We start from the raw sequence: 12,560 nt of genomic DNA, 5'->3' as shown, positions 1-12,560 counted from the left end.
AAATCCCCCATCAAACAGTCAGAATCTATATTATATTAGAAATCATAGCAGCAAACCATATAGTGAGATGACTCCGTTTTGTGGTTTTACGTCACAGACTTTTCACACTCTCCACATTTTATCTGATCTACGTTAGTCTCCTCCCACACAAGAAAAGCTGATCAGTTGCATTAGAAGAAAAAATGCATGAAACAAAAGCTTCGCCAGTTGTCTGCAATGATTAGAACTGTTGTTGGGAGTTTGTACAGTGACAAATGCTGCTTCTCAGTTGCATAACATCCACTTATTATACCCAGTGAGATTATGTTTAGAGTATGGAGAAGTGTCAACTAATCAAATATAATAAAACAGAATATACAGTATCTAAACATATAAAAATGCATACTAGAGGTGACCGAAAGCACTTGAATCACTAAACTGTTCAACAGGAAAATGCATAACTGAAACAGAGCAGCTTATTTCCCTGACAGCATAACTCACTGAAAATATGTATTTATTGGTCAAAACTGAAATCTGCTTATAAGCCGCTGTAGCATTGCCTGTTTGGAACAAAACTGTGGTGTCAGTATATATGGAGTAGTGGCAGACAGAAAGTCTTCTTCTTATTTTTCTTCATATTAAAAAGTGACACACTGGACTGTAAATGAGAGGTGGAAGGTTAATAGCATGCTGAGAGGTCATTGGATCTAAGGTATGTCTTTGTATTGTAACTCTGTGTAAGGGGGACTAGTCAGCTTTCCTGCTCCATAAAGATACATTAACTTTGCTCTGGCTTGGTGAGAACTGGGATGAATCTGCTCTGGAGCCTGAGTGGGCTGATAGTCAGATAAAACACTAATACTGATCAGAGACCTGCAATATATATATACTTTCATGAAGTTAGTTTTCTAAATGCTTGTCTTTTGGTCCCTGTAATCTCTCATGAGGTATTATGAACTAGAGTCTTGTGATCGTGGCTGATGATGGGTGGTGATCTGTAACTGGTGCAGCTGTTGTATCCTACCAAGGACAAGAGGAGGAGAAAAGGGACAGAGAAGTATGTCTCAGCCTTGTACTAACTGTATCGTGCTGCTGCTGCTCCTCTTTTCTTTGCCCACTACTCAAGTTTCACACCCCACACAACTGAATCACACAGTCACCCGAGAAATACATGTGTGCGCACTTGCATGCATACACACACTTTTTCATACCCCCGGGAATGATTCATGGCTACCCCCTCATTTCCCCGGGGAGCAGTGATTCAGTGTGAGAGGAGCAAAAGAAGAAAAAGGACAGAACATAATACAGTGAAGTGCAAAGTGAAGAGAACAGAAAACGGAGTCGAGTGGTGTAATGATAATCTGTTTGGCCTTCAGTGCTTTGAGGAGGCAGCAGGCGCTCTGTGCAACAGAACTTCTACTGATCATAAGCTTCATGATGCACAATGCCGGTCTTAGTCACCACGGCAACTGTTCTATGGAGCTCAATGGACAGACATTATCTATGAGGAACATTCATCATTGTTTCAGCAAGGACACGCCTCGCTACCCATATGTTACTGGCAGACAGGTGACAGATAGAAGGAAAACCCAACATACAGTGTCTTAGTAAGGTGTTAGGCCACCATATGCAGCCAGAACAGCTTCAGTGCACCTTGGCATGGTTGCTACAAGTCTCTGAAATCTACGGAAGGGATAGACCCTATTCTTCTAAAGCATATTTCCTCATTTGGTGTTTTGATGTTGGTGGTGCAGAGTGCTGTCTAACATGTTGGTCCAAAATTTCCCATAGGTGTTCAGCTGGGTTGGAGCTGGTGACTGAAGTCTTTACAATAGCATATGATTGACATTGTTTTCATACTCATCAAACCATTTAGTGACATCTCATGATGGGGGCACTGTCATCCTGGAAGATAACTCATTATTCTGGTGTTTCCTTCAATTTGTCACCCATTTGTAGATACAGTCAGGAGAAATTATGTTTAATTCTATTTTTCTGGAATCAATAACAAGATTTTTTACTAATGTTTACTAAAATGTTGTTGGAAATTCCTCAAAAGGAAGCCAACTGATCAGGGTTCCCTCAGACCAATGATCTAATCATCAACAAGGAGCCACATGGGGTTGGCACAGGCGCCAAATTGCCATTTTGGTTCACATTTTGAGAGGCATGCATTTTTGTAATTGCAAAGGTTTGTGATTAGGCAGGCATTTGCAGAGCAGCCTGCTTTACAAATCAGTACTCTCAAGATCTTGCATTAATGAACTGCAACATTACACAGGTGTCAAGTTTAAAAAACAAAAGCATTTCAAAATCTGCTCTTGTATTTCAAGCAGCTGCATGTGCCCTAAAATAAGGAACAAAGGATAGGAGACAGCTGTTAAAATGTGCTGCTCCTTTGAGATGTTACAGTAAACAGCCAAAACAGTAGATTTCTTTGGTTGTTCTTGTATTTTCTATATCTTCAAGAGAGAGATGCATGCATCTGAGAGGATGCATGTTCTTGGAAAATTAGTAACAATGAATCAAATGCAGCAGCAGAGTTCCTACCACAGTATCTGTTTAATGATACTATGTTTGTCTATTGTTTTTGTATTCTGTCTATGTAAAGACAATACCCAATTTTCATAATTCAAACTCATTGTTTGACTTAGCTGTGAGATGTTCTTTTCTTTACTGGTAAACAAACACCAAAGTGCTGAGCTATCTGTTTTTTCTGACCTGAAGTGATGAAAATGATCTTATCATCTCCATTTTTCTGACTTTCCTGCATGTTATAGTAATTATGAAAGGTCTGTCTATGTATGAGAGAAGCTACTACAGGTTGTAGCCATGTAGTCCTAATTGGTGCAGTTATGAGCTGTCAGTGTGACCTTTTTAAACAGAGAGGCAGGGTGAGTCAGAGTGCGTAAAGTGCATCATCTTAAAACATGGCCACGCCACATGGTGTCGAATTGAAAGAGAGGGACAGAACCTCACAGCATTTAGGCAAATGACTCATAGCTCTTTCTCTCTGGGATGCTTTCAGCCCTCGTCTGTGCGGGTGGTAGGTAGGTGTGTGTATGTGAGACTGTCAGTGGGCGTGGTAGCATGTGGTGAGCCTTTTGATGTGAGGATCTGCACCATCTAATGCCACTTGTTTTTGTGCATAAACAACCTGAAAAACATTTTCAGTCTAAAATTAAATGCATAATATCTGAAGTTAAGGGGTATTAAATGTGTGTTAACATTTTATAGTGGAACTATCCTGGAACTTTCCAAGTTTCCAATTTTACATGATATGTAGTTTATAATGAAGGAATCAAAACAACCTCAGCCATGGTGCCCATGATGTGTTATTGTGAAGACACTGTGAGCAAAATGGAGTTTCCTTCTGCAGAGGAATCCCCCCAGTGCAGCGACCTAGTTTCGGGCCTTCTCACACATTTCACACAAACACACACCCCCTCATGCACATGACAGCACAGCTGTTTGGATTCATTGATGCATATAATAACATTTAATTGATGTAAATTATTTATATTCAGTTGCATCGTGCTACTTTCTTTTTTCTATGTTAACTTTCCTGGAGTTTTATTTTATTGCTACTGCTACTGCATTGAAATTGTAAAGGTACAGTGTATTACTCAAATCAAAAAATTTTGTTTCACTGTGAATGTTAAATGCTTCCATGTTTTACTAAACCAGTACTATCTATTGCTCAGTGACATGTTGGTGTCTACACAGTTGCAGAGGGCCAAAGAGAAACATGGGTCATCATTGTCTTGACCCCCTCCAGTGGCGTATGATGCCCTCTGACCTCTGTGCTTACACCAGTCACGACCCTTATTGACTCAGCTCAAGAATCATCTTGCACGGAAGACACACTGAAGACAAAGTGAAACTGGCCCTGGATCTGGATATGTGACGATGTTAGCCCCTTGCCCCTGCAGTCAGTGAGGCTGCCAGGATGCAGGGTTATTTGACTGACAGGAAACCCTCTTGTCTCTGGGGATTGTATGCAGAGAAGATGATGTGAGCACTGGAGGACAGAAAGGCCACTTCACCGGCACTGTGTGCAATTGTTGCCAGCTTCCTGTAGATACTCCAGCAGCCAAATACAGTTGAGTGCAAACATTTGCATCCCCTTAGTTTGAAATGGCAAAAAAGAGTAAAACAAAGAATTTTTTCCCTCATCAACATAATATTTAATGCACATTCAGCTAGGACAACTGTTCCTTCATCAACAGAAGTAACAAAAATGATCAGTGTGTATAAAAAGAAAGATAGAGTAAAATAATGAAAATCATATCAGTGCAAAAGTTTGCAGCCCCCTTTATGAAATGTTCTCTAATACTTTGTGTGTCCTCCCTTTTATTGTGATTTGGTAGGTGCAACCGAGAGCAAAACCCTCTGGTGAGAAGATCCAAGTTAAAAAAGGGTCACTTAGCAAAAATGCTTCTGACATTTCCTTTTAGTTCTGCAGATTAAAATAAAATGAAACCAAAAGAGCATGCATCTTGAGACTGGCTGCCAAGTGTGTGTGCCAGACATTCCCTTCGTTCCATTCTCCCTGGCTCCCTGTCTCTTCCACCTTTCTTTCAGTATACTTTGTTTTTTTCCGGCCACTTGTTGTGTCTCTCTAGCTTCCCCTTGCTCCCTGTTGCCCTGCTCATCGTGTTGTTGTCTGTAGCTGTTGTTCCAGACATACAGTAAATATGAATAATGATGTATAGTACACAGAGGTACCACCAAGGTGGCCTAGCACATGCTGCAGTTCTCTCTATTCTGTTTACCTTTTAGAAGCTGTCAATGTGAGCTGAGTTTAGTAAGCAAAACGCAGTGTAGGAATGAAGATAAATATTCAGAAAATAAATAAATGAGACCACATAGTTCATAAGTGAAAAATAAGAGAATGAGTCAATATTCTATCTTGCCTTCTTTTCCATAGTTTTGAGACAAAGTTACTTAACTTAGACATATCAAAACTGAGCAATTTCAGTTTATTATGTGTCCAAGCATTCCATAAATAACCATAGCATGCAAAGCAACTTATTTTCCACTTCTCCCAGATCACACAGCTTATACAATCTGTTTTCCTCCTGAATATTTCTAAACCTGCCAACCTCAGTGGCCAGAGGCAGAATGCTATTTCTTCAATATACAGCTAAGGATCCTTGGCCCCTGAATAAGCATTATGTGACATATGAGTCAGCTTAGTCTATGTTATGACCTGTATGGACATTCTTCTCCACTAAACCTTACAACTATGACTGTTAAGAAACTCAGAATGCTCAAACACTGCATGATATTTAGGACCTGCTGCTCCGATGTAACATTTCTTTCTCCATTAATGTGTTTTCTCCTATGTGTCAGACACATAGGAGAAAGGGCCACTTGTTTGTGTAGTGCTTCTGTGCGTCGATGTTTCTTGGGGGATTTTATGCAGGTGTGTTTGTGACACACACTACTCATATTTACTAGACATGATTTAAGTGGTAATTGTGGGCTTTGTGATTTCATGCAAGCTGGACAGGCTACAGGACCAAGATTGGGCTTGCAAAGCCACAGGGGCACCTTCTCTGTGTGTTTGTGGCTGTTGGCAGAGAGATTTGTCTGGGTCTGTGTGTGGTGGTAGGACTCTGATGTACTCTTCTTGCTCTGGTTCTCACAGGGGAGGCTAAGTGGCACATTGCATCTTTGGGGTCTGTCTCTGCCCACAGAAAATTGCAGGTGGCCATGATGTCGACAACAGACATACAGCACCCACCCCACACAGAATCGGTGCTAGACAACACAACCGCTTTTTCAGCAGCAGGGTGGGCTAGTGTTCACAGGGACCATACAGGGTCGCTCTTCTCATAAAGCACATGTTCTGCTAAAATGCACTTGAGGAAGCATCACATCCCTGCCAACATGAAGGAGTTGCTGTGTTACTGAGCTTTATCTCTGACCTTGTTGCATTTGTATTTAATCCTTTTTCTTTTACTTTCACCTGTTTGTAATCCCTTTGTCACACAGAGGCATAAAAATACCGTCATCCTCTCAGTATCTCTCTCATTGTCATCTGGGTGATACAAACAGCTGCAGCTTCAATGTGAGCTGCTCCTCTGAGCTAATGAAATGGAGTTTTAAGACTGCAAGAGAAGATCTGCTGACTTTTAAAGAGATGCTCCTTTTTACCCATAATGCTGTAGCTCACTAATCCTATTAACATAAGCTCTTCATCTTATCACTGAAGACAGAAGTTGATAGTGGGATACAAAGAAACAAGGCATAAAGAAATAAGGCCTTTGTGTGGAGGGTACAATACATAGTGTCTGCTTTTCATATACTATCTAACATTCTTTGACAGCATCTTGCTTTATTTTTACACTAATCTTGTATCCACATAGTACATTTTGTTGCAGGTTTACTCCCTGCACAAGAAAGCTATGAAGACAACTACTGTTGATATATCAAAATTGAGCATATTTAAATATTTCTTGCATAATGTATGTAGCATTTTGGAGTCTTCCAGAGTGCACAGACCTCAGCTGGGGTTTAGAAAGCCCCTCTTTGTCTATTAAAAGGGTTGCAGTAGGACATCATCTTGAGTGCCCAAGATCTTAAAATAAAGCTCTAGCTGTACAAACAGCTGAAGGCACTTTAGCACTGCAGCTTTATTCAGTCAGTCTGCCTTAAGAACTGCATGCTGCTTTTTCCCTGCTGCTGTTTTACCATGTTGTTTGCATGTGTGGGTGCACACATTTAACACAAAATGATTTAGTTTGCACATTTAACCTGCAGCTGAGCCCCATGTGTCTGCATGCATGTCCGTGTTTATTTTTTGCCTGGTTTTCAGCAGTTCTCACTTCACTCAGAAATACATGTTTACTGGTGATCTGGCAGCAAAGTGTTTGCATCTGTGTGTGTGTGTGTGTGTGTGTGTGTGTGTGTGTGTGTGTGTGTGTGTGTGTGTGTGTGTGTGTGTGTGTGTGTGTGTGTGTGCCCATGCTGCACTATGTTTTTGCATTGTCTGGTTTAAATTTAAAAAATGGGCGATGTCCAGGTGTCTGGCACATAGAAGCCTACTGCTGTAACTGACAATTCATTCTTCACACACACCCGCAAACAAACTGCTCACAAGAATACGCATGCACAGGCACACACACCCTTAGACAGATGGTTCACACACACACAGCCTAGCTATGCATCTCTTGCTCTGCCTAGACAGTATGTTTAATATTGTCACTACAACACTCATTGTGATAGATACGGGTGGGTAGTATCACAGATTGCGGGTTTCTAGTTCAAAATTAGTGTTTCTATGTCAGTCAGTGAGTAAGTACAAGTGAATCGTTTTTTAATTCCCACCAGCTACAGTTCTCTTCACACTGTTGCCATCTTTCTGTCTGAATCAAAGAGATCTCCACCCTGCAGGAACTTTTATACTGAGTCAAAGATTGGCGTACACTCATAGGAGTATCTGTAAATGACATGGTGCTCATGTCTGAACACTGTTGAAATGCAAAACCAAAATGGTAAACGGGAAAAAATGCAGACAGACAGTCATACAACTAAATAGACAATAACAGCCACATCCCAAGCCTGTTATTTAGCAAAAAGTAGCAGCTCAAGCTGACATTTACCCAGACCAAACAGTTCTGAGTTACAGCACCTGCAGTCAGACTGTAAGTTGCAGTTTCGATAATTTATTTTTTATAATCTATATATTCTATACATTACAAGAAAATCCAGGTACATCGTTTAACAATAAAGAGAAATCAAAATCACTGCAGAAATTTTATTTTTGACATTAGCTGACTGAAGTTTGACACAATCTTCAGCCCACGTGTTGCAGCATGACTTCTACTGCATAGCAACAATCACACAAGATTATTCCAAGGCCAGCGTGGAGCCAGTTATGCTCTGACAGGTTTAGATGGTGCTTGATTTGGAAGCACTGATAGCCAAAGATGGAAACCATGAGATGTGCTTAACTAAAAATAGAAGGCATAGTCACTTTAAAAAAGGAACTAAGGTTCTAAAAATAAACCTTTTCAGGTCTGGTCACCACAAAGCTCCCTGGAAAAGTACACAGGGGCCAACATAGAGACATCTTAGGTCATATTTACTGTACTGTCATCCATTTAAAGCAACACATTCCTTCTCCTGCTGCACTGCTTTCATCCTCTCTTGGCTGTCCTCTGCAGTAGAGACAGCTAAATCGTGATATTTAGCTGAATTACAGTAGCTCCTGTAGAATATGGGTCTCTCTGTTAACGCAGCTTTGAGGAAAAGCAGAATCTAACCTTAACCTGTTGCTGCAAAAAGAACAAAAGAAAGAGCTTGCTGCCACTAAATGTATCACTGTGTATATGTACCTGTGTGTTTGTGTGGGTGAGTGTACATCGAGACTTTAGCAATTCACAGCAATCAGGCATTTGAATTAAGCATGAAAAGAAAGAGGCATCTTTAACACAAAACATTTGTCCACTCAACATGATTTTCACTGCATCTCTGTGCCTCTGTGTTCTGTGAGGATTATTACATTTACCACGCAGCACATGCAAAAATGTGTATGTGCATAAATACAGTATGTACTCTCTACACACACATTGGATGAGCCTCATTGATGTAGCATGCAATCTTTATGCCTTATGCTTTAATTTGTTCATTTTATGTCTTCTGACAGACCTTTAAACTGCTCTGCCTCTTACTCTCTTCTTTCTTTCAGCCTCTGTCATTCTCTTCCTCTCTTATATACATGTGTTGTTCACCTTTATTCAGGCATGTGAGACTGCTGTTTAGAGTGTCTCTGCTGTATCCTGCTGTTAATCCACTTCCCTCTGAAACATTTCCCTTTCCCTTCTCAGATATACTCAGACACTCAGCCCCTGGTCATGCACAGAACATGCACCAAAGATCATATACACACAAACACCCTGCAGATCAGAGCTGCTTGTTTGAACTTCCTACACATCCAAACATGAATGCGTTTGTGTGTAGGTGTATGTGTGCATGTGTGGGTGCTTTCATAATGGTAGCATTTATGTGATATTTTCTCTCTTCTCCACCTTGCACCCTACGTTTTCCTCCTTCTCTCATTAGACTCTGTATGACTAATAGCTTTACCTGGGTTTTGAGTATCAATTTAAAATCTGCTCTCCAGTGGTTTCGATCACAAAAACTACAAGCTGCTACAGAATGGCTCACTCACTTATTGCTGTCTTCTTGCACATTCTGGATGTGCACAAATTCATTGCTCTATTTCCTTATTGTAATCGATCCACTCCTTCTGTTTCTGCTGTCTGTTTTGGGTAAAGCACATGGACACCTTGTTATTCATACTGTAGATGTATGTCAAATAGAGAGCATGTGAACATGGAAGCAGGTCAGTTGAACACTTACGTATTGACCCAGATATCTTTACTTACATTTGTTTACAGTCTGTGAAGTGTCACAGTCACAACAACAGTAATATCAGGATAAATGAGCAAATGTATCTTTCCAATTTTGCTCTACTGGTCTTCAAATCTGCATGTTCTTGCACAACTAGTTTCATTGGTTTACACAACATCACAGTAAAGTAGAGCTCAGGTTTCGAAAAGGAAATAAATAAATGCCATGTATGGGGAGGGTATTATTTTTTTCTTATATGAATTATATTTTAAAGAAAGGAAGTTGCACTGTTATTCTACATGCACAACCATCCCTTCTCCTGTAATTCCTCCCCAAGACTATACTGTACATAATAAAATATTCTTGGTCAATTAGGATGCTTAAAATGGGGTTTAAGAAAAGCAGCTTCAGTAGCAGGGCAATCAACCCCAAAGAGAGCAGCTCTTGTTTCAAGCCTGCACTGAAACTAGTTTTTTCACAGCATTGGCAAAGTAAGTAAGACTTCTGTGCCTGCCCTATAATACAGAGACTTTGTAATTAGGAACAGGAGGAGCTTTTAGAGGCTAAATTGTCTTTTCAGGTAGTTCAAAGGCAAACCACTGCAGCTCCATTGAGCACTGGAGACACTAGGTTATGAGTAAATGTGCAGTTGTTATTGGTTTGTGTGATAGTTTTTGTTTAATGCACAGTTGTGCACAATGAGCTGTGCCATTTGTATGTCTAAACAGAACATTTTAAAAAACAGCATGTTATATTTTATTGCTTTTTTAGTCTAGAGATTATGCACTGGTGTGCTGACCACTGCATATTATTTATGTAAACTAAAGAAATATGTCAACTGAAATCAAATCTGCAAAAGCAGTCAAACTCAGATCATTTACAGGTAACATGATCTAACTCAGCAAATCAAGTCTGGGTTTCCTGTTGACACCAATATTTTTCTATATATTTCTTAGTTGCAACATCTGGAACTTCAGCCTTTCACAAATTTCAAAAAAAAAAAACGTATTGCATGAGTCAGTGCATGTTTTCCTTATATATCTTTCCACTGGATAGTCAGTAAAAACCTGCATAGCATCAGAAAAGTTGTTCATGCTGCAATTCTAAATGAAATGTGCAAAACATTTTCAGATTAAATACATGTTTATTAATAGATGCTCTCTGTTGAGATTATTAAAAAATATTCTGGCTATACTGTATACTTTAAAGTGTCACTTATACTGATAAAAACATGCAGTATACTGCAAATGCTAGAAGAAAGCCACTTGGTTAAAATGGTGAAAGAATAAATCACATGGTTTCATTTTTTGCTCATATACTTTTTGCAAACTAAATATATTTCAGAACTCATCACATAAAGAGAACGTAAGCTTTATTTTTACACTGTTTGACTGTTTGACCATTATGTTTATCATCAGAATCAGAATCAGCTTTATTGGCCAGGTGTGTTAGACACACAAGAAATTTGACTCTGGTACAGTGGGTCCTCCATGGAGGGCAGGCTTTTGTGCAGTCCTGACTGTCTGTTCCTGTCCTGTTTGGCTGCTGAGCCAAACTGGACAGTGATGGAAGAGCAGAGAACAGACTCTTCTGTAGAACTGTATCAGCAGCTCCTGGGGCAGGTTGAACTTCCTGGGCTGGTGCAGGAAGTACATCCTCTGCTGCCTTCTTGGTAATTGTCTGTACATGTGCAGAAGCAACATATGTGCAACAGTCACTTGAGGCTGCATGCCTCAAATCTATATGGTCTGAGTTTCTCCTGTCTCACCTCCTGGAGAGAAAAAAACACAGAAATGTGTCATTATAAAAGTTCAGCTCATGGAAGGGGAAAATCATGTTGCTAGATTAGCTGTTCTGAAAATGCTTTGATCTAAAAGAAGTAGCATTTGCAAATCCATGTTGATCAGTTGTTTCTTTACTCAAAACTGCCGACTTACTCAAAACAAAATACTAATGCCTGCACCAATTCTGAGCTCCAACATGCTGGATAACCACAGAGAGCTGCGAGTCAATAGCAATTGTAGACAAATAGTGTGATAATGTCATACATGTGTGTGGAGCAGTGGCAATGTAGCTGAGAATGAAACGTACACAAGACCTTTCTGTTTCACAATATTAGTCGTGACAGCAAACGAGATATGCACTGATATGACTCCTCATCATATTTGCATGTGAGTAATGCTCTAGCATAAAAACCAGGAGCATTATGACTTTCTTTCATGTGAAATTTGATTTGCGGGCTTTGCTTCGAAGTAGCTGGATTGAATTCCTGAACTCACAGTGAAAGTATGGGCGGGGAAAGTGAAGTGATGATGTTTTCCGGTAAGGTATTTTTAACCTCAGCTGACTTACTCAAAACAAAATACTAATGCTTAAAGGGATGAAGAGTAAATAAAGGTTAAACACCGCAAATATTTAAAGTCAACAAAATAGTCAGTCCTTTAACTGAGACATTCTTAATATTATATACCTTGTAAAAAACTAAATAAAGCTTATGAAGCTACAAAGACCAATGAGGAAAGTCAGAGTGGCATATAATCAGCTTATTTTACACAACCCAGCAACTAAATATCAGTCATCTCGCTTACGTACAATAAATGCATCTAATTAAATGTAATGTACATACTGTGACTACATAACTCTAATTATCTTGTTAGTGTCTTGTAACCTGGTTTGCAGATTACAAATGTTAATTTGTTGCCACTCGCTTTACAACACTAATAGTGCTGAACTCATCAAATGTTTTTGTGAAAGAATAAACCTGACAGAGAATTTATTGCAGATTTCAAGATATGCTGTCTGGTTACTCTTTGCTTTCTATTTCTCCGTTTTAAAAGGGCCTTAAGCAGTATCAGGTAAACAAAACTAGTTTACTGGATTTCCTAATTCCAAAAATACCTACCATAAGCTGCCAACAGGTCTGTTTACTTGCTCACAGCCACTCCACCACAGTCATGACATCACTAGCCTTTTGCTGAAAACACAATAAAGACTTTGTGATTTTCTAGATCTATTCATGTCACTGCGGCTAAAAAAGAGCTGCTGCTCTAAAAATAGAGGGCACAAACCAAAAACAATAGGCCTAAGGCGACTGCTATTACAGAGCTAAGTGTCCCTCAGCATTACTAAGATTACAGGAGTTAGGAGAGTCTGGGAGAGAGGCATTACTGTTGCTGACGTGGTGCTTGCTGTCATAATGACCCAACCTTTGGCTCAGC

This window comes from Monopterus albus, unplaced genomic scaffold (assembly GCF_001952655.1).
Source record: "Monopterus albus unplaced genomic scaffold, M_albus_1.0 scaffold20.1, whole genome shotgun sequence".
Classification (NCBI taxonomy): domain Eukaryota; kingdom Metazoa; phylum Chordata; class Actinopteri; order Synbranchiformes; family Synbranchidae; genus Monopterus; species Monopterus albus.
Note: the sequence above shows the minus strand (reverse complement) of the source record.